Genomic DNA, 25,125 nt, shown 5'->3' on the forward strand with positions numbered 1-25,125 from the left:
AGGACATATTAACACCATTGAACATACACTGAACAAATAAATTTGACCTATGACACAATGTAAATACAAAATAAATAAACTAAGGGAAGAATAATAAAAGTAACATGTTATATCGATAAGAAATGTTAAACAATTAAAGAAAAACAATATGCTCGAACAAAAATATCAGCCATTTGCAATAACTTTAAACACAGGTAAATGAAAATAATTTTGTTGTTAGGAATACGTGTACAGTACCAATAGAGAAAGGAAATATTTTTACAAAATAAATAATTTTGATGTTCATAGTACGAAGTGAAAATTTATAGTTATACCAAACACTTATCAAAGCTGGTATATAGACCAGATATAACCCTGAATAACATTAAATAACAAAAAAGCAATACAATTAGTATCAACAGGTCAAATAAACAAGAAAGTACGATTTGAGAGTACTCGCAGTTACTGACAGCTAGTTAAAACCCAAAACAATTAATAATAAAAAATCATGCATCAGAGACTAAAATCAACTAAAACACATCCCAGGGATTTAGTATTTTAACGTCATGGACAGTCAAAGAAGACATGACTAGTACAATGCCAAAAATAAATGTATCGACAGACAGTAGGATAGTTAGGAGTTTAACCTCTTTATAGATCTAAACGAACGTGGGTGTGTCTTTATATATCCCACTTGAAAAAAATACAAATTTAGTTATGTTTTAATTTGCTGATGACAAAACCGATATTAGTGCCAATGTAAACTATATTCAAAGATCTAATTACAACATTGGTAAGATAACCTTTACTAATAAGTTTGTTTAAAGGTTCGATGAGTTTACACGGATCACATAGTGATTTCCGCGCTTTAAGTACAATATTACCGTAAAATTTAGGATGTGAAATAACGTTTTTAATTAGTTTTCTACAAGTACAGCCAAATTTACTAATCAAATCTTTGTATCTATGAACGAACTTAGCAAAAGTTTTACGTAATTTATGGTAACGAAATCCTTGGTTTAATAATTTACCAGTGATGCATTGATTACGTTCGTTAAAATCTATGACATCACTACACACACGGGCATAACGAACGAGTTGGGATATATATACACCGTATGATGGAGCCAAAGGAACATCGCCGTCTAAAAAAGGAAAATTAACAATAGGGAATGAAAAATCGTCTCTTTTGTCGTAAATTTTCGTATGGAGTTTTCCTTTAGAGATTGAAATGTCCAAATCCAGAAAAGGACAACTACTGCTGTTTATGTTAGATTTAGTTAAAGTAAGTTCTATTGGGTAAATTTTGGTAGTATATTTAGAGAACTATCATTTAGATAACGGAAGGTATTGTTGAATGTATCAACCAAATGTAACAATGACGTGTCTTTACTGAGTTTGGTCATAAACTGAGATTCATAGCAATACAGGAACAAATCTGCTATTAAAGGGGCGCAGTTAGTGCCCATAGGAATACCTACTACTTGTCGATACACTCTATCGCCGAAACGTACATATATGTTGTCCAGGAGAAAATTTAAAGCTTCAATCATATCTTCACATTTCCAGTAAGTGTATCTAGCATACTTTCCTTTTTCGTTACAGAAAAAGGCTTTAAACGAGTTACAGCAAATAAATTTGTAATGAGATTTTTCAAAAGACCATTTAATTAAATATGAAAACTTTTTCTTGATAAGATTGTGTGAAAGTGTAGTATAGAGAGTAGAAAAATCATAACTGTCAACAGAATTAAAAGGACCATCAAAAGCATGTATTTTATCTAAAACCTCTAAAGAATTTTTAACACTCCAAAAATAATTAATACCATTATTTTCATAAGCTTTATTACAAAAGTTAATAACAAGTTCTTTGATAGTAGTAAGGGAGGTAGTTAGAAGCACTGATAGATTAGTGGTAGAACACTTACTAGATGCGGAGATGAAACGGAATTTAAATGTTTTTTTGTGCAATTTAGGTAACCAGTACATAGTAGGGACTTTCAGATGTTTAGAAGAGGCCTTAAGCTGGGTAGTGGCAGTGATATGCTTGTTTACAATTTGACTCTCTGTGGAGCGTACGGACTTGAATGTAGATGAATTTGTAATTTCGTTTTGGAAAACTTCCGTGTAGTATATGCGTCACACCACCACTACATTATTTGCTGCTTTGTCTGCCGGTACGAACACAAACCGCTTTGCGATTACTTGGAGTTTATTTTTTATTCTGGAAATGGGAATATCATGGACCCTATTACTAATTTCAGAATTGTTTTCAAAATGAGATATACGAATATTAACAGTATTCATAATTTTATTCAAATAACTGTCTAGAGATTTTTTATCAGATTTTTCACGTTTACACCAATTTTTACAGTAGACAGACAGAGCGTCTTTAATGATCTGACGACACTGTTTCCAATCTATTTTAGATGGAGGACGATATTTCGGTCCTTTCTTAAGAAAAGTTATGACCTCACGGTCTTCGACGATGTTGTAAGGACATGCTCATAGGGAACATATCTAAAACTAGATGTTTCACAATCTCAAGTGGAAGGAACATTATTTTCTATATTGACGTCTGATGTAACTGACGTATAATTAAAAATCAAACTTCTGCTGGGTTTTTTATAAGAATACGAAATAATAGGTGGTTCTATATTATCAAAATATGGAGGTATTTGGCTTTGGATGGTAGCGTCATTGAATATACTAGATAAGTTAATAAAATCAATACCTCTATTTATATATTTTAATTTAAGAAAATGCTGTTTATGATTTTCAGGTTTATCGATACTAGGAAATAGCCTATGATGACAAAAGGCTGTAATAATACGGGTGTATTCATACATTGGGCTAAAAAAAGAAATTGTATCACACTCCAGAAAAATAGCATATAATTTACTTATTGGTATCTGACCCAGTTTGCATAATACTTGATGTCTGCCATTATTTTTTATTATAGATAACAGATCAGCAAGTGTTTAATTTATACGATGTTTAATACGTTGATTACGGTTTTTGCGTTTGCCATGAGCCCTTTTATTTCTAAGTCGTTTATCGACAATATTAATGACATCGATTGAAGTTTTAGTTATGTTCCCCTGTCCTAATATTTTGTTGATATATCAAACTTTTGAATTTTTTAGGTCTACGAAAGCGGTAAAGGTGTTCTTGATTTCTTTTGTAATACGCTCGTCCCGTCTGTCCCACATATTGAATACCACACTTAGGTTGGGTTCAAGTTACCACATATATAAGGTTTTGAGTTTTTCAGGTAATGTCACAGGAAAAGGAGAGCGAAAAAGCTCTCCCGGTCACTGTTGACCGTACGTTTAAGTTTGTTTAGTAATTACTAAATTTGTGAACAGATAATTTAAGATATGTTTAATATAAATAATGTCAGTACCAAAACATTGACTACTAGGCTGATGATACTAACGGGTACTAAAAAATATTGTACTTTTGTAATGATTATCCTGATACTATATATAATAAAAAAAAACCTGGAATTGTTAAACAATTCTTTGTTATAGACCCTTTCGAAAAGATATTTTCAGATTAAAACATGACCTGAGACCGTCTTATGACATGTCTTTATCCTTAGATTACTATCAAAATCAGACATAACACACATATTAAACTAACATTGTCGCGAACAAACAATGAAAAAAATGCACTTGATCGCATATTTTCCTTCTAAAATTGGAGACCATGTACAACCCTATAAATATTCATTACATCACTTAAAAAGTAAATAGTATATTACTTAACACAACATTTAAATTTTGAGGTAAATTAATTAAAACGGGATATTCAAATATTCAAATTTTATATTATATTAAAATACCAGACTTTAATAAATTATATGTTCACTAATTCAAATGAGTTAATATATTTCTGGGTTTTTCTTGCGTTTCTGATAACGTTTAATAAGAAAAATGTATAAATGCAGAAAATTTGGCATGTTTGATTTATCAGCTGAAAACATCGTAATATTCTTAAAACTAAATTAGCTTAAGTCGTAAAATTGAGTTTCTAAAACTGCTTTAGAAAAGAAGTAACAAATGTGTTTGTTTCTCTGTGTGTGTGGATTTTTAAAATTATAATCATAAATATTGAATTGTGTATATTTTGTATATATTACTTACAAAGGATTGAATTGTAATTCTGGTACAATTCTGTGTACAACGAAAAGAAAAATAAATTTCCCATATTACATACGAACGTACTAAGCTGGATACGGAAAGCAATTACATCCCACAAATTTCACACACACACACAGACACATTTTATCTCTTCCACATTTTTCTTTAAAGCAACCCAAACAATAAGAAATGATTATAATGTCGAAATGTGTTTATCGTAAAAAAAAAACAACACACATAGACATATCCATGATACATTCAGTAGTTTATGATTCCACGCTATCCCCTAAATCACTAAAGCAAATTCGTGTGCCTTCTTTCCGACAGTTTCGTCAAGTAAGACCGCAGTTGTTGTAAACTTTTTGTCTTCTTAGTGATAATCAGCAACAAAAAATTTTACTCGGAAAACTATTAGGTCAGCTGAACTGTTAGTAAAATAATTCATTTTAATTTTGATTTTGATTAAGTATTAAGAAGTAAAACGATTGGTGGGTTTTGCTTTTTCACTTTTTAATTTGTAATAATTTAAAACTAATTACTTTTTCACATCGAACTAATTAAACCTAAAACCGTACAATAATTAATTCAAAGATTGATATGTATTTCCTGGTGCTATTATGATAAGTGTAACTTATTGTATATATAGGGACGGCGCTTCTAGGGTTCCAATATCGTCACTTATTCATTGTAGTCATATTACTAAGTTGAAGGTAAGATATATATTTTCATATTCTAAAATATCTTATGGATAATCTTTCAGATAAGAAGAAGACGTCTCAAGGTATAAGTATTTTCATACAGATGCTTTTTTATAAACATATCTGGAATTGAAATATTTGTTTAAACACAATAAAACTCTACAATTTTCAATGATACACTTTTTGCAGGATTTTATTTTTTTTTTTCTTAGTAATTATGATATGGAATAGGCCAACGACACTTTTGAATACATCTTTAGTGTAAAAACTGGTGAAGCAAGAACAATGAAAAAGTAAATCTTCTTATTGTGAAGATAACAAAATCAGTAGTTTGTTTACTTCGGTAACAATGCTGATTGAAATTTATTTTGACTACACAATCGTTCACATTTTAAAATCATCTGTTAAAATATTATTTTTTTAATTTTCATTATTTATCGCGATAATTGCATTATAAGATTGTTACACTGATATTAAAAAAAACTGTTAATCTTTGCTACACATAGAGAAATCATGTACATTTAAAATCTAAATCCGTTTCCATACACACATTTTCATGGTCCTTATGAAGGTACATTTTTGCGAAGTCCAAGTATTTTTAACAACTCAGTTTTGAAGCACGCCGGTCTGTTCATGATCACAAAACTATTGTTTTTGTGTGAATATAACGATTTAAAAGTTATATACAAAAAAAGGCGCTTTGGACGAACGAAATTTATCAAAGGTTATGTTTGTTTAAACGTTTATTGGTGAATATTGTTCCTAGTATATTATTAAATTGCATAATCTTGCAAGTGCAAATACTTTTCCACAGCCCAAATGTTTAAATTGTCATAAGAAACTGTACTTTTTTTGTTTGCGATTCTGAAACAAAAATAAAGACAAATTATGGTACATTTTTATTCACGGTGGACAGTATTTAACGTTTTAGTGATTGATTTAGGTATTTAACGCCACTTTTAGTACTATTGGCTATATTGTGGTGGCCAGACTACCCGGAGAGAACAACTGTCTTCTGGCAGAAAACCTTCAACCATACTCAATTAAGATTGGAGTCGAACACACCAGCCACGTGCGGGGTTCGAACTCACAACCTTAGTATTGACAGGCTATTATACAGTAGACGAACATTTTACAGTTATATATCTTTCATGTTTTGATAATTCAGAAGAAAAATATAATGAATAAGATATCTTAACTTTCAGTGTTAAAAATGCAGTCGATTGGTTATTTTTGTCTTTGCATCTGCGCGTTCGTATTAGTACAAGCTGTACAGTACAAGAAGAAAGGATACAGTGGATATGGCCGTAGAGTTGGATACGGAGGTGGTAATAGATATGGTGGCGGTAATGGATACAATGGCGGAAATGAATATGATGCTCTAACTGGATATAATGGCGGTAGTAATGGATATAACGGTGGCGATTATGTTGACTTTGCTCCGAGTGAAAACCAAAATGGTTATAATGGAAACGGAGGTAACGGAAATGGTTATGAAGGAAATGGATACGGTGCAAGAAAATCTTACGGGAAAAGCGTAAGTTCCTAATAAAACAATCAAGTTTGTATGTCACTTAAAAAAAAGACTCTGGTCTTTAAGGGCGGAAAATCAGTAGATGTCGGATCTACGAATTAAATTTATCATGTACAAACTGAGTACTGAATTTCGTTGTGTAATATGGAAGAATTATGTGTTTGTTTTGTTTTAATAAACAGAATTATATTATTATGAGAAATATCTAGTATATTTCTTTCGACAAAGTGAAAGAATTTGTTTCACATTTAGTCTACTTTGAATGATTTAAGTTAAGAATGACTTTTGCATTATTTTACAACAGTAACAAGATTTGAATTAAATAATTCTCTTTATTTCCTTTTAGTCATACGGCAAAGAGCGAAAAGTGAGTATATATTTATCTTAGTTTATCAATTAAATTTCACATTTTTTAGTGTTAATTTTCTTGCACTTTCCCTCTTTCAATTTGTGCAAATTGCTAATTTTCAAAGTTTGATTAATTTTAATAATATACAGAGAAAGAATGTAAAGTAGAAATTTACGAAACAATACCGAACAATTAACTAATCAATATTTATATCTAACAGTTTTTATTAAATAGTTAAATGTGTTAATAATGAGAAACGATGAGACACAAATCATATGTGTAATACATCTTTCCCATCGTTAGTTTTGTGGTGTGATTCTGTTTTTTTTTAAATTCTTTTAGGGTGGCTACTAAGGATCATACCAACAAGATGCAACCAGAATTCTGACAGCCCAATCGACATGTGTGTGTTTATATTGATTTTAACATTTGTATTTATCTGATCTTATTTTGTAAAATATTCAAAAACAAATAAATTATATTCTTCTTAATGAATCTTTTATGTTTTTTTTTGCTGAACATATTTTTTCATATACGAAGCTCCTGAAATTTGATAGTTCAAATTATCTAAATTTCAATGTAGGTTGTAAATGCACGTCAACGAGATTACAACCCATAGAAAAAAATGTAAACAACACTTAAAATTGATGCGTACGAAACGCTTTTCGGGTTTAATCCTTATCATGAACGCTCTCAAAACTGAATATTTTAAAGCCAAGGATGTATAGCCGGGTAAAATGGCGTTCCGGCTAAATGGAAATCAAGAAGGAATATTTCGCTCCTTAAACTTTAATTTATTTAAGCAGTCCGGCAAGACCGAACAACAAACTCCAAACCAAATGTAATGTAACATACAAACAATAACAATATATATATAAGCACAAGCAATTATAGGATTAAGAAGATTAACATATGCCAAATAGAAATAACAATAGATTAGAAGAGTAATTAATGTCCGACACGTATAAGTAAATTATTGTCTAAACTGTTACAGAGAAAACATAATTAAATGAATAGAGTAAATGAATTTAAGTCCTTTGTCCAAGATAATGACACATAATCCGTGTAAAACACTTATGCCTAAATTTACGACAAAGTTCAGAATAATAAAATAAATGCAAAACAAGAATATACATTAAAACAATTGAATTCATAAAATGTTGTTTAAAAACTAATTTCATTGCACAGTCCAAATTGTCCGGTCATATATTCCCGTGGCCCCTGAAGACACGACCCGGGTCTTAATGTTCATCTGAAATTATGGTTCCGAAAGTTTCTTCTGTGGTTGTGGCGTCCTATGTAACGATAGTTTTGGTTTGGATGATTATCTTCTCTTGTATTATTTCGAAAATTGTCCAATTCGTCTTCTAGTTTAGTGATTCGATCCCGCATATGTTCTTTGTCGCGTTGTAATTGGTATTGCTGGTCGATTGCTTCACATCTTTGATCGTAAATCCGAAAATTAGCTTCTTCAAGATCAGTAATGCGTTCCCGTAATTTTTCCATATCTTTTTTATCATCTGCACCTTGTTTTTGAAGTTTTTCTAGATTGCTAACAACACTGGTATGCTTTTGATTTAACTCTTTAAACTTCTTCTCATAGTGTACACTTTTGATTTTAAATTTTACTCTCTCTGAATTCACTCGGTCGTGCCTGAGTCTAACGTTATCTATAAATTCCCTATTATAATCTAAGGTTGGAAAGAAGTCCATCAGTTCAATAGTATTGAGTTCCGCACAAGGAAAAATTGACATAGCTTTCTGTTCTTTGAATTTTCTCATTCTTTCTGCGTCACGACGTAACTTGGATTTCGATTTAACCTTAACAACTTTCACGTCCGGTTGTCTGTGAAAATTACACATTCTGGCGTAATGTCCAAAACTTCTGCACTTATAGCAAAATGACGTTTTTGCTATACATTGTCTAAAATGAAATTGATTGTTCACAGTCTTTCCACAAAACTTACATAGGTAGTTGTCCATATGTTGAAAATTTCTTGTCTGAAAGGTAGTTCCATGATCAGACATCTGGTATCTCCAGTCTCGGCCAAAATTTCTGGCTCTCCGCGTATCCATTTTTCTGTTTGCTGGGGGGGGGGGGGGGGGGTCAGCTTCACAGGTAGAGTAAGGTATCCGAAATATGCGTTGCCCGGATGTTCTTACACCAGATATAGCCGGGTAAAATGGCGTTCCGGCTAAATGGAAATCAAGAAGGAATATTTCGCTCCTTAAACTTTTATTTTAACAGTCCGGCAAGACCGAACAACAAACTCCAAACCAAATGTAATGTAACATACAAACAATAACAATATATATATAAGCACAAGCAATTAAAGGATTAAGAAGATTAACATATGCCAAATAGAAATAACAATAGATTAGAAGAGTAATTAATGTCCGACACGTATAAGTAAATTATTGTCTAAACTGTTACTGTACAGAGAAAACATAATTAAATGAATAGAGTAAATGAATTTAAGTCCTTTGTCCAAGATTATGACATATAATCCGTGTAAAACACTTATGCCTAAATTTACGACAAAGTTCAGAATAATAAAATAAATGCAAAACAAGAATATACATTAAAACAATTGAATTCATAAAATGTTGTTTAAAAACTAATTTCATTGCACAGTCCACATTGTCCGGTCATAGATGTACAAGAACCGAAAAAAGCTATATGAGAAAAAATGACCTAAAAAATTAGCCAAAACCATCTAAGGTCAACTTCGTCCGCCGGAGTTGAAACCTTAGTTTCTTTAGCGACATCTAGACGTCAGTGACTGTACGGTAGAATTTTCCAGCATATTGTCGTCATTTCTATGGGAACCAACAGTTAACCTCTCCAGGCCGTCCTTTCTTATTCTCTTCAGACACTTATAAAAACAAAAAGATCAAAGAAACTGGATTATTCAATTTCACATACAGCTATATCTATTGATGATGTGCTTTCCAATTAACAATTCAAACGTTTTTGATTTGATCCCATTTATCCTTCTGAACTATAGATTAAAGAAACCATAGATACAGCTTCATCTCATTTCTAAACATATATCTCAAATTTGACTACCGCGGTCATCTCAGTACCATACTCTATGACAAACGAGACGATTTTAATTTTGAAATTATAAATTTTCCTCACCTAAGCAGTAATCTACCAACTTAACCCGCGTTTGGATTATATATTTCTCAACTCGTACGATATTCAAAAGCCTGCAGTTGCTACTCAGACTTTTATGATGGTGTCTGGGCAAAAGATTGATAAGCCAGGGTTTTGTCAAATTGCTTCTCTCCTTTTTCTCCAAAGTTCCTCCAACTTCATATACAAATATTCAGTGTCTACTTCACAAACAATACAAGATGGTCTTGAGTCGAAGATTATAGGTACTGAAGTTGTGTATCATTTTAATTCCTTTCCAATTTTTTCCTTTATTTGTCTTTGTGCTATTATGTTCCCTTTGGTCTTAACTTTTGACGTGACTTGGTATTTATGCATCCAGCTATCGGGTTTTTGGTTTTGGGCGTTCCTGATGCAGGTTGGTCCAGAAGTGCAATTCGGACTCAAGACGTTTTTCGAGTGTCGTTTCCATTTTGTTTACCCTTGTATTTATATTTTACTTAATTTGTACTTTATCGAGACGGTGTATACTATATACTGTATGTACTATCAACTAAAAACACTTTTTTGTTGGCGTCTTTGTCAAATTAACTATCAACTATAAAAAACGTTTTTTGTTTGCGGCTTTGTTAGATTTATTTGTATGTTTGTTTGAATTTTTTAGTCAGTTATGTTGTATATCTGTTATGTATGTTTAAACAGTTTTTGCTGCTGGATCCCAATTATTGTCACATTAACTTATTGTATAGAAATAAGGAGATGAGGTATGAATGCCAATGAGACAACTCAATTTAACTGAGAAAACTAATGGCCTAATTTATAACAAAACAATTAACGAAAAACAAATATGACAGACATGAACCAACGACAACCACTGAACTACAGGCTCCTGACTTGGGACAGGCACATAGAGAATGTGTCGGGGTTAAACATGTTTGTGAGTGCTCAACCCTTCCCTTAACCTGGGACAGTGGTGTAACAGCACTTCATAAGAACAAACTATAAAAATCAGTTGAAAAAGGCTTAACTCGTCAGTCAGATTGATATAAAGCAGAAAAACATCAAACATAAACACAGACCGGACGTGGTAGGGTATTTATCCATCCCTCATCCCTAACAACAAAAAGGACACTAAGTACAGACCTGAGAGTACTCGCAGTTACTGACAGCTAGTTCAAAGCCAATAACAACTAATAAAAAAAATCATGTATCTAAGACTAAATTATCAATCATTACACACCCAACATCCAATGAATTTAGTGTAATGACGTCATTAACAGTCAGAGAAAAACATGACCTTGTGCAATGCCAAAATGCCAAAAATAACAAAACTATTAGTATGATTTTCATTTACTGGTAACAAAAGCAATATTTATACCAATAAAAACAATATTCAAAGATCTAGTTACAGTGTTGAATTGGTAACCTTTTAAAATAAGTTTATTTAGAGGATTGATAAGTCTACCCGGATCGTATCTGAATTTCCGGGCTCGGTAAACAACATCACCGTAAAATTTAGGATGTCTGTATGGGTTGCTTACCCAGTTTTCAATATAACGGAACTATAAACTACAGCCATACAAGTAGGAGGTTTAGCTAGCCAAAAAAAAAAGGTTTAACCCACCATTTTAAATTTTTCTTCGGAAAATACCTATACTAAGTCAGGAGTCTGACCGTTGTATTATATTCATATTCATTACGTTGATTGAACACGTCTAACGTTTGATTTTGTCAGTTTTTATGGATTCCCCCTTTTTGAATTTACCTTTGAGTTCGGTATTTTTGTTATACTTTTTTAATAAACGTCTTCAACAGTTTATGATATCTGTATCCTTTGTGTACAATTTTTTATTGTTAAATTTTATGTTCATTACAATCTGCAAACATAAGAAAATTAAACCAAGAAATATGAACAATGTAAGATGGATTGAACGAGACTTCATTATCAACTCCAGCAAAACCAACATTGGAAAAGCAAAGTCATAAACTTTGATATGAAAAAAATTGAAAACAACACGTTTAATAATTTCATGCGTCCGAAGCGCTTTTCTGGATTTACCTTCATCAGGAACGCTCACAGCCAAACATTTGAAATCCGAGGATGTACAAGTACCGAAACCGTTGAAGAGCTATATGACAAAAAAATACATAAAATAAATAGCCAAATTCATCTAAAGTCAAATTTGCCTGAGGGAGTTGAAACCTTAGTTTCTTTATAATTTCAAAATTTATAAACGGACAATTTTAGAAAGGTTTGTTAAATCATGTCAGTACCGAAGAAATGACTACTGAGCTGATGATGTGTTCATTACAATCTACAAACATAATAAAATTAAACCAAGAAATATGAACAATTTTAAGATGGATTGAACGAAACTTCATTATCAACTTCAGCAAAACCAACATTGGAAAAGCAAAGTCATAAACTTTGATATGAAAAAAATTGAAAACAACACGTTTAATAATTTCATGCGTCCGAAGCGCTTTTCTGGATTTACCTTCATCAGGAACGCTCACAGCCAAACATTTGAAATCCGAGGATGTACAAGTACCGAAACCGTTAAAGAGCTATATGACAAAAAAATACATAAAATAAATAGCCAAATTCATCTAAAGTCAAATTTGCCTGAGGGAGTTGAAACCTTAGTTTCTTAATAATTTCAAACTTTATAAACGGACAGTTTTAGAAAGGTTTGTTAAATCATGTTAGTACCGAACTGGCGAAGTACTGACTACTGAGCTGATGATATGAACATAACCATGAGATGTTCAAATATCAAGGTCAAAAAGAGGACCACGATAATTTTTTTACGTTTAAAGAATTATGAGTAACTTGATAAATTCATTGGTATACAGTTGGAAAAATCTAGATTATTGAGTGGGAATATATCATCGTAATAGCAGCATGTACATTCATTAATTATCGTTATGTATGATCTTGATGAATTTTGGACAGAAAAAGAAATTCATAACACTAAAGAAACAGAATAAACTACTGTGGATTCATTTATTTTCGTGGGTACCAATTTTCGTGGAATGAGGAAAACATGCAGTTTCGTGGATATTTGATTTCGTGGTTTTGCCAAAGTCTGCATACAATCCTATAGAAAATTTGTAATTCGTTGAACATTTAAATTCGTGGTTCCCCTGTAACCACGAAATCCACGAAAATTGGTATCCCACGAATAATAATGAATCCACAGTATATATCTACAAATCAAAAATATACATATTATCAAGAAAAACTTATATCTTTAATCGTTTGTTGTAAGTCAAATGAATGAGTTTTTTTTCAACTAAAATGAAAATTGTAACGACTGAACAGATATATATATAGTTGAACCCGGATTATCAAAAAAACATTTAATTCACTTAGAAAATTTCTAGTCATATTATTCACAAAATATATATTTTAGTTAATTGGTATGATACGTATCAACTCTAATGTAAGAATTTAAGCATTTTATGTAATTATTCGCGAACAGTCTTCTTATTAAAAATCACCAAGAATGATAAACTCATCATAGATACCAGGATTCAAATTTATACAACAGACGCGCGTTTCGTGTACAAAAGACTCATCATTGACGTTCGAATCAAAAAAGTTAAAAAGGCAAAATAAAGTACGAAGTTGATAAGCATTGGAAAAATACGTTTGCATATAAACGAGAAGGGCCCCGAAGTCCTTACCTTGGTACTTTAAATGAAACACTTTGTAACATCATATGGAAAAAAAATATATATTTGATCTTAAATATTCAAATTGAGATAAACTAGACCGCTTTTCTGTCTGCTTTTCGTTTTATAAATGTTGACAGCTACAAAAGTATGCTTTTTTACAAGATATTATGCATTTGTAAGGTCTTTTTCTTTTGAAAAACATTGACCAAAACCTTCGACCAGAATTAAATTGTTATAACAGATGTTTATTGGTCAGATACACATTCGTACAAAAAACTATGGTGGTCCATTTATGTGGTCCATGTCGTTTGAAGCTTAAAAATAACAAAAAACAGTAAAACAATCAGTCGATATTATGATTTTCTTTTCAAAAGTGCACATTATGACTGTATAGTGATATCATATTACAATGCGTCAGAGCTTGTTGATTTGCATCTTTCAGATATTTTTACATAAAAGTCCTTTGACAAATAACATTATGATATTCTATTCAAAAGCATATTTTGCCAAATCATTTTAAAAAAACGAATAAAGATGTAAACTGCTAGATTCAGCCGAGATGAGAAAAAAATATCCTGTTGATCATTTGGTGGGGGGAAAAAATCAAACTTCACATTAGGACCAAATAAATATAGGTATGGCGAAATGGTTATCAGAACTGCTTAAGCTGACCATACGGTATGGGATTTTGTTCATTCTTGAAGGCTTTCCGGTAACTTATAGCTGGTGAACTGTTAGTCCCGAAGGTATCACCAGCCCAGTAGCCAGTACTGTGTTACTGACATGAAAATACGGATATTGTAGATTGAAATTTGCTATTAATAAATTTTTGAAAACATTTTAAATTGGGGAATATATCTCCCACATGCGAAGCTCACATTCCTTGTCCGGATTTGGTTATAATTTAGGTCCTTTTTGTTTTGATTAGCTCTTCCAACGATTTTTTTTTTAGGTTTCGAATTTTCAAATATTTCGGACTAGAGCATCACTGAAGATACATTAACTGTCGAAATGCGCATCTGGTGCATAAAAATTGGTTCCGTTAATGTTATTTCTACTACCACTGGGTCGATACCTCTGCTGGTGGACTGTTAGTCCCCGAAGGTATCACCAGCCCAGTAGCCAATTTTTTGTTATTGGCATGAAAATACGGATATTGTTAGATTAAAATTTGCTGATATAAAAATTTGGAAATATTCTAAATTAAGGAATATATCTCCCTCATGCAAAGCTCTGATTCCTTGTCCTGATTTGTCTATACCTTAGTTTCCTTTTTATCAGCTCTTTTAACATTTTTATTAGGTTTCGTGTTTTCAAAGTGTTTTGCCTCAAGCATCACTGGCATCACTGAATAGACATTTATTGTCGAAGTGTGCATCTTGTGCAGAAAAATTTGTGCCGTTAATATTATAATTTACATGTCCCTTTTGGTTATAAATATAAAAATAAGAAGATGTGATATGATTGGCAATGAGACAACTCTCCACAAGAGACCAAATGATACAAAAATTAACAACTAAAGGTCACCGTACGGCCTTCAACAATGAGCAAAGCCCATACCGCATAGTCAGCTATAAAAGGCCCCGAAATGACAAATGTAAAACAATTCATACGAGAAAACTAACGGTCTCATTTATAAAGCACATCACATATTCAAGAGATTAATAAATACATTTCGCCTTTTAACTATTTATGGTTTGATCGTTCCTGGTGAAGGAAAATCCAGAAAGATATTTCGAACGCACCAACTGTATTAGGTGTTGTTTTCATTTTCAGGTATAATTTAATGTAGTTACAATAAGTGGACTACAAACACGTTAAAACACCGAGTATAAGATAATGGAGTGGTACGGTGATCTGTGTCCTTCAAAGTCATATGATACGAGTTTCTTGAAATTATAATGTTAAGTTAATTATTGAACTAATGCATGTGTATATACTGAACTAAGTCCTATATGCACGATTTTAAAATTTTTCACGGATCAATAACATATAATCGACAAAAAATATTTTAGTCAGTGAAAATTTGCTTGCTTAGAAACTTTTGTGTTTCACAGATGACAACGGATATGTTCTAATTGTTTATACTTACATGAGCAACACGACGAGTGCCACATGTGGAGCAGGATCTGCTTACCCTTTCGGAGCACCTCCAGTTTTTGGTGGGGTTCCGTGTTGCTCATTTTTTTTAGTTTTCTAGGTTGTGTCTTGTGTACTGTTGTTTGTTTGTTGGTCTTTTTCTCTTTTAGCCATGGTGTTGTCAGTCTATGTTCGATTTATGAGTTTGAATGTCCTTTTGGTAACTTTCGCCTCTTTTATTGACGAATTATAACGAACGTGACTTTAATAAATAATCATCACAGAATCATGGAGCTCGTGAAAAATAAGTTTATTGTTAGACATGCAATAAAGCTATATATTTATATTTTTTTACATTTTCCATGCGTTTCTACTTGTTAATCAAACTTTGTCATAACAGTTGTTAAATTATTTCATGTATTAATTTTTATTCTTTCGGAATGAATTAACACTATCGAAACTCCACCTGCGTTTACCTTTTCTTAAATCACGGGTTTTCCCTCGAACTTGAGCTGTGCGGTTGAGGAGTTCTAATGAGATGTCCCGTGTTTAAGGTCACTGCATAAGGAATAAGAGTACGTTAAGACAATAATTCCTTTCTTAAGATTTTGATAAGATAAAGGTTTTTCTTTTATAAGAACGTTTATGTAAAAATGAGAATGAAAATGGGGAATGTGTCAAAGAGACAACAACCCGACCAAAGAGCAGAAAACAGCCGAAGGCCACTAATGGGTCTTTAACACAGCGAGAAAAATCCCGCACCCGGAGGCGGGCTTCAGCTGGCCCCTAAATAAAAATGTGAACTAGTTTATGTACATGTTTTGTATATATTAAATATCCTTTTTTGGGTGTTAAATTTGAAGTATTATATGACTTTTAAGTGTGCACCTACCTTATAATGTTATTAGCAGTATTTATTAAACTTGAATAATTTGATAACATCGATCCACAGTATAGAACCGAAAATTGTTGTTTTAAAAACGTTTCGAATTATTTCAAATCAATCTTGCAGTTTATAGATAAAAACGTATTTAATGCATTCATACAAAATATTGTGCGATCGTACATCTGTTTTATACAACAACAAAAAATGAATCCACCAAATTAAACGTTACGTATTATTCCATACAATTTTCCAACAATGCACCTGAAGATTCCAATTAAGTTAACTGGTCAATCCAACATACCAGAGACCTGTACAATTCTTACTATCATTTCAGTCAACAATTTTCATTATTATGTATTTGTTTTGATAATGCACATACAGAAAGATTTTTTATAATTCACCTTTTGACTTTAAAAATATATTTGCATATTATGATTTATATTTATGTTGCCCCCTTAACTTATTAAATTTCAGAAACATGCAGTAATTAAATTTCTTGATCGATATCTTTTACGTGGTGTTGAATGTTTATGATATACAATAAGAACGATTTGTGGTATAAAAAGGAATGCATTTTTTTTAGTAAGTATTGGGTTTTTTTCATTGCTGTCCAACCGCCATATAGTAAAGGTAAGATACATAATTTAAAATCGCTTGTTCGGTTATTGTATTATGTGACGAAGATTTTGGAGATTTTTATTATCAATATTTTATAAAAAAAATATTTATCCTAAATTATTAATTAATTTAAATGGGTTTCAAACAAAACAAAAACAAAAGACTTTTTTGGGGGAAGTCTTCTTTTAAAGAACAACTGTTCAACAAATTTTTTGAACTGTTTTAAATATTTGCCGTTATACGGTGGCATGTCGTTATCATACGGTTAACAAATTTAGAAAAAAAGGTAATGTGTTGAAACAAATCCCTTATGTAACAGTATTTTGTTAACATCGTAATTTCAAATTATCTTTCTGCTTACTTTGTATCTTACCATCTTAAGTCCATTTAAAGATGCTTATCAAATATACATAAAACAAACAATATTCCCATTCGATGCATATAACGGGTATTTCTAGAATTTCCTTCAATAGGTTTATCAAAAAAGTTAAATCACAAAAATACTGAACTCCGAGGAAAATTCAAAACGGAAAGTCCCTAATCGAATGGCAAAACGTTTGAACATTGAAAGGCGTATACATCAAAGAGCAAACCAACATAAACTAATAAAAGGCGTAAGAATATCCACATAAATCATTATATACCAAATGAGATTTATCTTACACCGTTTAAAAATATGTAATGATAGTAAAAAAAAATGCAATAAGTGACTCATTAAATCAATCCTGATGCTTTACTTTTTTAGTATTGTGAACCATATTCATATATTCATAAATCGAAAATTACGAAAATAATTTTCAATTTTCCTTTCTTTTTCAGTATCGAAAATGTGGTCGAATGGTTTTGTTCTTTTGTGTAGCTGCGCACTAGTATTAGTACAGGCGGCTAGAAGACCCAACTACAAGAGGAAAAATGGATATACTGGCTACACTGGATATAATGGTAACGTAGGATATAATGGGAATAATGGCGGAAACGGTTACAATGGCGGTAATGGATACAGTGTTGGTAACGGCTACAACGGTGGAAATGGATACAATGGAAATAATGGCGGAAACAACGGTGGAAATGGATACAATGGTGGTAATGGCTACAACGGTGGAAATGGATACAATGGAAATAATGGTGGCAATGGATACAATGGCGGTAATGGCTATAATGGCGGCAACGGATACACTGGTGGCAATGGATATAATGGGGGTAATGGAGGTAATGGTAGAGGCTGCGAATATCTTGACCTTGCTCCAATTGACTATCAAGTTGGAGGAAATGGTTACAGTGGAAACGGAGGAAATGGTAACCGTGGAAACGGAGGAAATGGTTACAATGGCAACGAAGGAAATGGTTACAATGGCAACGGAGGAAATGGTTACAATGGGAATGGAAAATCATATGGCAGAAAAGTAAGTCATTATTTTACCTTGATCAGAGACATTTATCTAAGAGATAATAGAATGGTTCGAATAACATTAACGTTACCAATTTTGCCGCACCAGATCATCATTTTTTTTCTTTAATCATATATCTCGATGCATTCTTAAAATTTGTTATGTTATTCTAGATGTTTAACATAAGGTATCTTAAGACAGAAGAGGTTTTATCCCATAGAGCGGACATGAATGTAGTAAAAAGAAACTCATCAAAAGTACCAAGCTTATAATTCTGTAAGCCAGACGCGCATTTCGTCGACAATAGACTCATCAGTGACGCTCGAATAAAAAAAAATATGAGGCCAAATAAAGTACAAAGTTTGAAGAGCATTAAGGACCAACAATTCCGAAAAGGTTTTGCCAAATACAGCTAAGGTAACCTATTCCTGGGGTATACAATCCTTAGTTTTTCGAACAATTCAAAGTTTTAGTAATTTTCAGCATTTTACTTCATACATGTTGATTAATGTTTCATAAAAAAATCTATAACCTGTGACATATAGTTTTTACATCGCGATGACCTTGAGGTCATTCCGATGTATTGCTATCGCTTAGATTTCCATTATGTAAATTAGTTTTGGGTTTGTAACCGATCTATAAACATGATAAATATGCGCACATAAACGAGTGCAAAATAACATTCCTTATCGTTTGATATAAATACATCTCTTCAATGAATACTGATAAAAATATTTTTGTTTACAACATAAATTAATAATATGAAAATGTTTTGTAGTTGGATATATATATATATATAAGTAAAAAATCATTGATAATATCAATGAACACGTACCGAAAAATTGTGTTAAAGCATGCGGTAGAATATCTCAAAGAACGTTTTGCGACAATACCGGCAAGGACCGGTAACTCTGTAATTGTTTTTGCGGGAAAATATGAATGCCTTCTCGTATCCAATCTTAGAAAAATCGAATTTTTACAGAAAAGTGTCCACCATGCACTTGCATTGCACTTTTATTAGAATAGTAGAATAGAATGATATACAAATGGATGCAAATCATATATATATGTAACTGTTATTTTAATATAATATATAACAACAAATCAGTGTATACTGATTTGTATCACTACAATATAATAGTTCAGGAACTTGTGGTCATCCGATGTTCAGTACTTCAGTACTTTGATTGAACTTGTTGACACACTAATGTATGATAGTTTTTAATTGGTTTGAGTGTTTGTTTTTCCAAGTAGTAAAGAAGTAATTATACGAAATTAACTGTTATCACAGATATGTTTTTTATTTGTTTTCAGTCGTACGGAAAATACCGAAAAGTAAGTATAAATTTTCTTTTTTAAGTTTTTATTCTATGACCTATGGCTGAAGTTTTGTATCTGTGCTTGACACTCTTGACTAGAAACCAAATACAAAATAACAAAAAAAATATAAAAGACAAACTGAAAAAAATACCATGTTATATGAGAAAGGGTGATGTAGAAGAGGGACGAAAGATACCAGAGGGACAGTCAAACTCATAGATCGAAAACAAACTGACAACGCCATGGCCAAAAATAAAAGACAAACAGACAAATAATAGTACAGATGACACAACATAGAAAAAGACTAAGCAACACGAACCCCACCAAAAACTGGGGGTGATCTCAGGTGCTCCGGAAGGGTAAGCAGATCCTGCTCCACATGTGGCACCCGTCGTGTTGCTTATGTTATTACAAATCCGGTAAATAGTCTAATTCGGTAGGTCACATTCGTGAAAAGGGAAGGGTATTGTAGTTACGACATAAGGAACATATCCGATATCATCTGTGAAACGGTTATTCCATAACGGTCAACCAACTCGTGATGGCGTCCGTAAAATTTTCGAAGAGATGATTTCAACTTTACCATTTGGAACTCTTGGTTTAATAGCTTCCTTGTGAGCAGCAATCCTCTATCAAGGAAATCATGATAGGAAATACAAGCCCGGGAATATCGTATCAATTGGGAGATATATACTCCGTATGCAGGCGCTGCTGGAATGTTGCTACGTAGGGTATACGTCACTAGAGAATCAAACCAACAACAAAAAGCGCCAATAGAAAATTAACATGTTAATATAAGTTTCTTTTCATTTCTTTTGATTATTTTATTGCGATAGAGACGAGAGTGGTTACACAATACAAATAATGTAATCATTCCTTTTCCCGTTATATAATTTTTTTTTGTCGTTTTAGGGTGGTTACTAAGGAACATGTCAACAATATGCAACCAGATCCTCAACGAATAATTTAAGTTTATTCGGAATTTTATGTATATATTATAATAAATTTTGCATCGTAAGTACTTTGTTATTTGTTAGTGACCTATTTATCTCTTTATCTCCCTAAACTACCACATGACATATAGATATACATATACGGAATTGAAATTGAAAACTCTTGCTTAGCAAAACATCAATAAAATAAAACACTATGGGTCCTAAAGGGAATCATTATTATGGAATAAAGCTCTACTTTTATGTTTACGTTTTTGAATTAGATAAAATACTGCTGCTTAATGAGACATTAACAACAAAAACAATTAAGGATGAAATGATAAGATGGTTAGTATCTAATTTTATATTTTACATGCTTCTTTTATGCGGTATCAAAATATTAAGTTCTTTTAACAGATTTTGACTATGTTTTCAGGCATACTTTTTTTATATTTTACTATTCGAACAAGTGTGGACACAGATCAGTGTGGATAGTATGATTGGATGTTTGACAGTGTTTTATATGACAAAAGGAGTTCTATGTTTTATGTTTTCTATGTATTAACTGTGTTGCACAATGACAACCAACATGAGCATTAGGGGTGTTGTTTATGTAATATTTAGTTTTTTATGTTCAACACGGGCATGGAAGAGATACTAATTGCATTAATTACCAAATGATTATGATAGAATATATATGTTCCACATCTTTGATTTTGGATACATTTTGTAGCTAGGAGAGGAACACATAATAGGTTAAATTTTTTCTTAATGTGATTTTTTTATATGGGAGATGGTATCTGAGAATATGTATTTGCTTACTATTTGTATGGTTCTATTTATATTACTTTGTGGGGGATTGTCAGTATCATAAGTAAAAGATTTCGGTTAAATGTGGAAATTGTTTCTCAGTTTAGAAGACATTTAATGTTTTTTAGTAATGACAATGCCTGACATGATGATTGGGGCTAGATGAGCTAGAAAGTGAATTTCTGTGTTATTTTTTATTAATTCTTTGAAAATATCTCCTCCAAAGCTGGTCAAAGCATAAAAAAGTTTTGACCAGTATGAAAATGATATCAACAAAAGAATCTTTGTGAGCATGCTTCAAAGACTCATAACTAACTACAGAAGTCATATGATAAAATGTCAAGTGGATATTATGAACATCTACTTAATATGTCTAAATATCTAAAAAGTTTTAGTATTCAATATGAAAAAGCTATTGCAAAAGTATTCTCTTTTCAGTTTTTTTTGTTATATGGATACAAATATAAGTGATACCAATACAGTAAGGCAGTTTTGTTATGGTATGAAAGTGTAGTAATTAACATTTACTGTTAATTCACACAAATTAAGAAATAAACAAATGAATGATAAATGTTGAACATGTACAATGGAATATATTTTAGAAATCAATTAGGCCAGATAGGCCTTATAAATTTTGGTCTTTTTCTTAACATACTGAATGACCATTTACACTCAGGACTGAGTCGCCAGTAGGCAGTACAGATGTAAAAAAATAAACTGTAATAAAAGAACCTAGCATCATATTGCTAGTAGCGCCAGTAGCATTGTTTGGTGAATTTGTGCTTTTTTTTTTTTAGTTTGACAAATGGACAAAAAATGTTTGGTTCAAATCTAAATAAAATGCTTTCATCTCCCTATTACTTACATTGTACATAGAATGGATACTACTTTGACAATTCCTTGTACATGAGAGTTGTCTGTCAAATCTTTATTTCACAAAGAATGAATTGCATAACAATGAACTGAGCTCAAAGCAAAGCACTTTAATAATACACTTAGACAATGAGCTCAATCCAGTGATATACTTTGTACTACAGGTCCTTCATGAACATCCTACTGGCCAAAACCATATCTCACAAACATGCCATACTACATGGTTGGATCAGAAGTCCTGAAAAAGACATGAACTTTATTAACATATTTTAAGTATATACACCGGTTAAAACTTTAACAAATTTGTGGTAAAATCATTCAGTATCTAGCAACTATCAATCGCTTCATGCACAAATTGATATAGGTTGAGTACCACTCTGTCAGAAATAAGAACATACCTCCACCTAATTTTAGTTAACTGATGAAGAAACATTCAAAACTATAAAATGTTACATGTATCTAATAGACTAGCTGCAATGAAATCCCAGTTTTCTAAAATGGTAGGTGGAACCTAAAACTCAAAAGATTTTAAACTATGCATTTTAAATATTGCAAATATACATGCAATAATAATAATTCTCAAAAATTCGCTATATTTTTCCTTATTTTGTCTTTTGTTCGAGACTGTATATTGACCTCTAGATGTCTTTCAATAACATCCAATTTGGTGTGGGTTGATGTTTGATTGTTGTACATGTTATATATCGACGTGGGATTTGTTTATATAAATTAGGCGTGAAATAATTTTGGTTAACTGAAATCCTTTAACTTACTTCCAAATTAATGTTAATACTGAGGGAAAAAATTACATTGCTAAATAACCACTTTAAAACACATGCAAACTTTTTGAGAGGAAGTCATAATGCATGTAACATCTATTAGATCTTTTTTTAAACCATTCTAAACTACTGATAAGTGATAAAGTTTGTTAACTGTTACTTACCTTCAAAAAGGGGGTTGCATTCACTTTACTACATATACATATAAATATAATCAACAATACTGAGTGCAACACCTAGGATAAATAGAGGATTGTTTTGTAAGAATAGTTGCTGAAATAAGCAGGCAATATTCAAAGTAGAAAAAAAAATATTACAGGACTGTGTTTCAAAGTAATAAGCTAGCATTGTGCAGGGCTCACGTTACCATGCTACTGGGGCGACAAAGTCGCTTTCCCGGTCGCCACTTCGCTTTGACCGACCTTCAAAAGTGAAATCTAGTACTATTCGAAATATTACGAATTAATGTTTTATTGTAAATGCTTTTCGTTGTATCTTTCATGTAGTTAATAATCGTCTTATCTGTAGATCAACTGATAACGTCCTATTCCGGATTATGTCATTTGACTAAGTGTCGATGCACATGTCGGGTGATGCATGAAAAGCAGGAGACACTTACCCTGTAGACGCATCCTGTTTCGTTCCGTTTGGATTTCATGCGATTTCGAAGTTTTTTTTTATCTTGAGTTATATCTCGTTAATGCATTTATGAGATTTGAACATCGGTGTAAACTATTGTTTTACTCTCATTTCTTCTATTGAGTAATTGTCATTTGTGTCATTTGTCTCTGTAGCATTTATTGTCTAGGTTTCGCTCGACTAAATTTTTTTTTGTCTCGTTAAGTCTGATACAATTAGCATATTTGAAACTTTCTTGGGACAAAGTTGATCTCAGATATTTTTTGTTGTTTAGGGTTTGTTAGTGACCTATTTATCTCTTTTTATCTCCCTAAACTACCATGACATATATATATATACATATACGGAATTGAAATTGAAAACTCTTGCTTAGCAAAACATCAATAAAATAAAACACTATGGGTCCTAAATGGAATCATTATTATGGAATAAAGCTCTACTTTTATGTTTACGTTTTTGAATTAGATAAAATACTGCTGCTTAATGAGACATTAACAACAAAAACAATTAAGGATGAAATGATAAGATGGTTAGTATCTAATTTTATATTTTACATGCTTCTTTTATGCCGTATCAAAATATTAAGTTCTTTTAACAGATTTTGACTATGTTTTCAGGCATACTTTTTTTTATATTTGACTATTCGAAATATTACGAATTAATGGTTTTTTTTTTGTAAATGCTTTTCGTTGTATCTTTCATGTAGTTAATAATCGTCTTATCTGTAGATCAACTGAGTACGTCCTATTCCGGATTATGTCATTTGACTAAGTGTCGATGCACATGTCGGGTGATGCATGAAAAGCAGGAGACACTTACCCTGTAGACGCATCCTGTTTCGTTCCGTTTGGATTTCAAGCGATTTCGAAGTTTTTTTTTATCTTGAGTTATATCTCGTTATTGCATTTATGAGATTTGAACATCGGTGTAAACTATTGTTTTACTCTCATTTCTTCTATTGAGTAATTGGCATTTGTGTCATTTGTCTCTGTAGCATTTATTGTCTAGGTTTGGTACGACTAAATTTTTTATTGTCTCGTTAAGTCTGATACAATTAGCATATTTGAAACTTTCTTGGGACAAAGTTGATCTCAGATAATTTTTGTTGTTTAGGGTTTGTTAGTGACCTATTTATCTCTTTTTATCTCCCTAAACTACCATGACATATAGATATACATATACGGAATTGAAATTGAAAACTCTTGCTTAGCAAAACATCAATAAAATAAAACACTATGGGTCCTAAATGGAATCATTATTATGGAATAAAGCTCTACTTTTATGTTTACGTTTTTGAA

At 31.8% G+C, this 25,125-nt stretch overlaps 1 protein-coding gene and 1 long non-coding RNA gene across 2 annotated transcripts in view; both read left to right on the forward strand.

Annotated features, from left to right (window-relative positions):
• LOC127698612 (uncharacterized) overlaps positions 1-25,125 on the forward strand; it is an 85,557-nt gene that overhangs the window by 44,145 nt on the left and 16,287 nt on the right. The gene's annotated exons all lie outside the window — the stretch shown is intronic.
• Positions 4,765-7,195, forward strand: LOC127698627 (uncharacterized). Its single transcript, XR_007980910.1, has 4 exons — positions 4,765-4,833; positions 6,027-6,358; positions 6,702-6,722; positions 7,047-7,195. It is a non-coding gene; the product is annotated as an uncharacterized LOC127698627 (long non-coding RNA).

This window comes from Mytilus californianus, unplaced genomic scaffold, assembly GCF_021869535.1.
Source record: "Mytilus californianus isolate M0D057914Y unplaced genomic scaffold, xbMytCali1.0.p SCAF_4, whole genome shotgun sequence".
Lineage (NCBI taxonomy): Eukaryota > Metazoa > Mollusca > Bivalvia > Mytilida > Mytilidae > Mytilus > Mytilus californianus.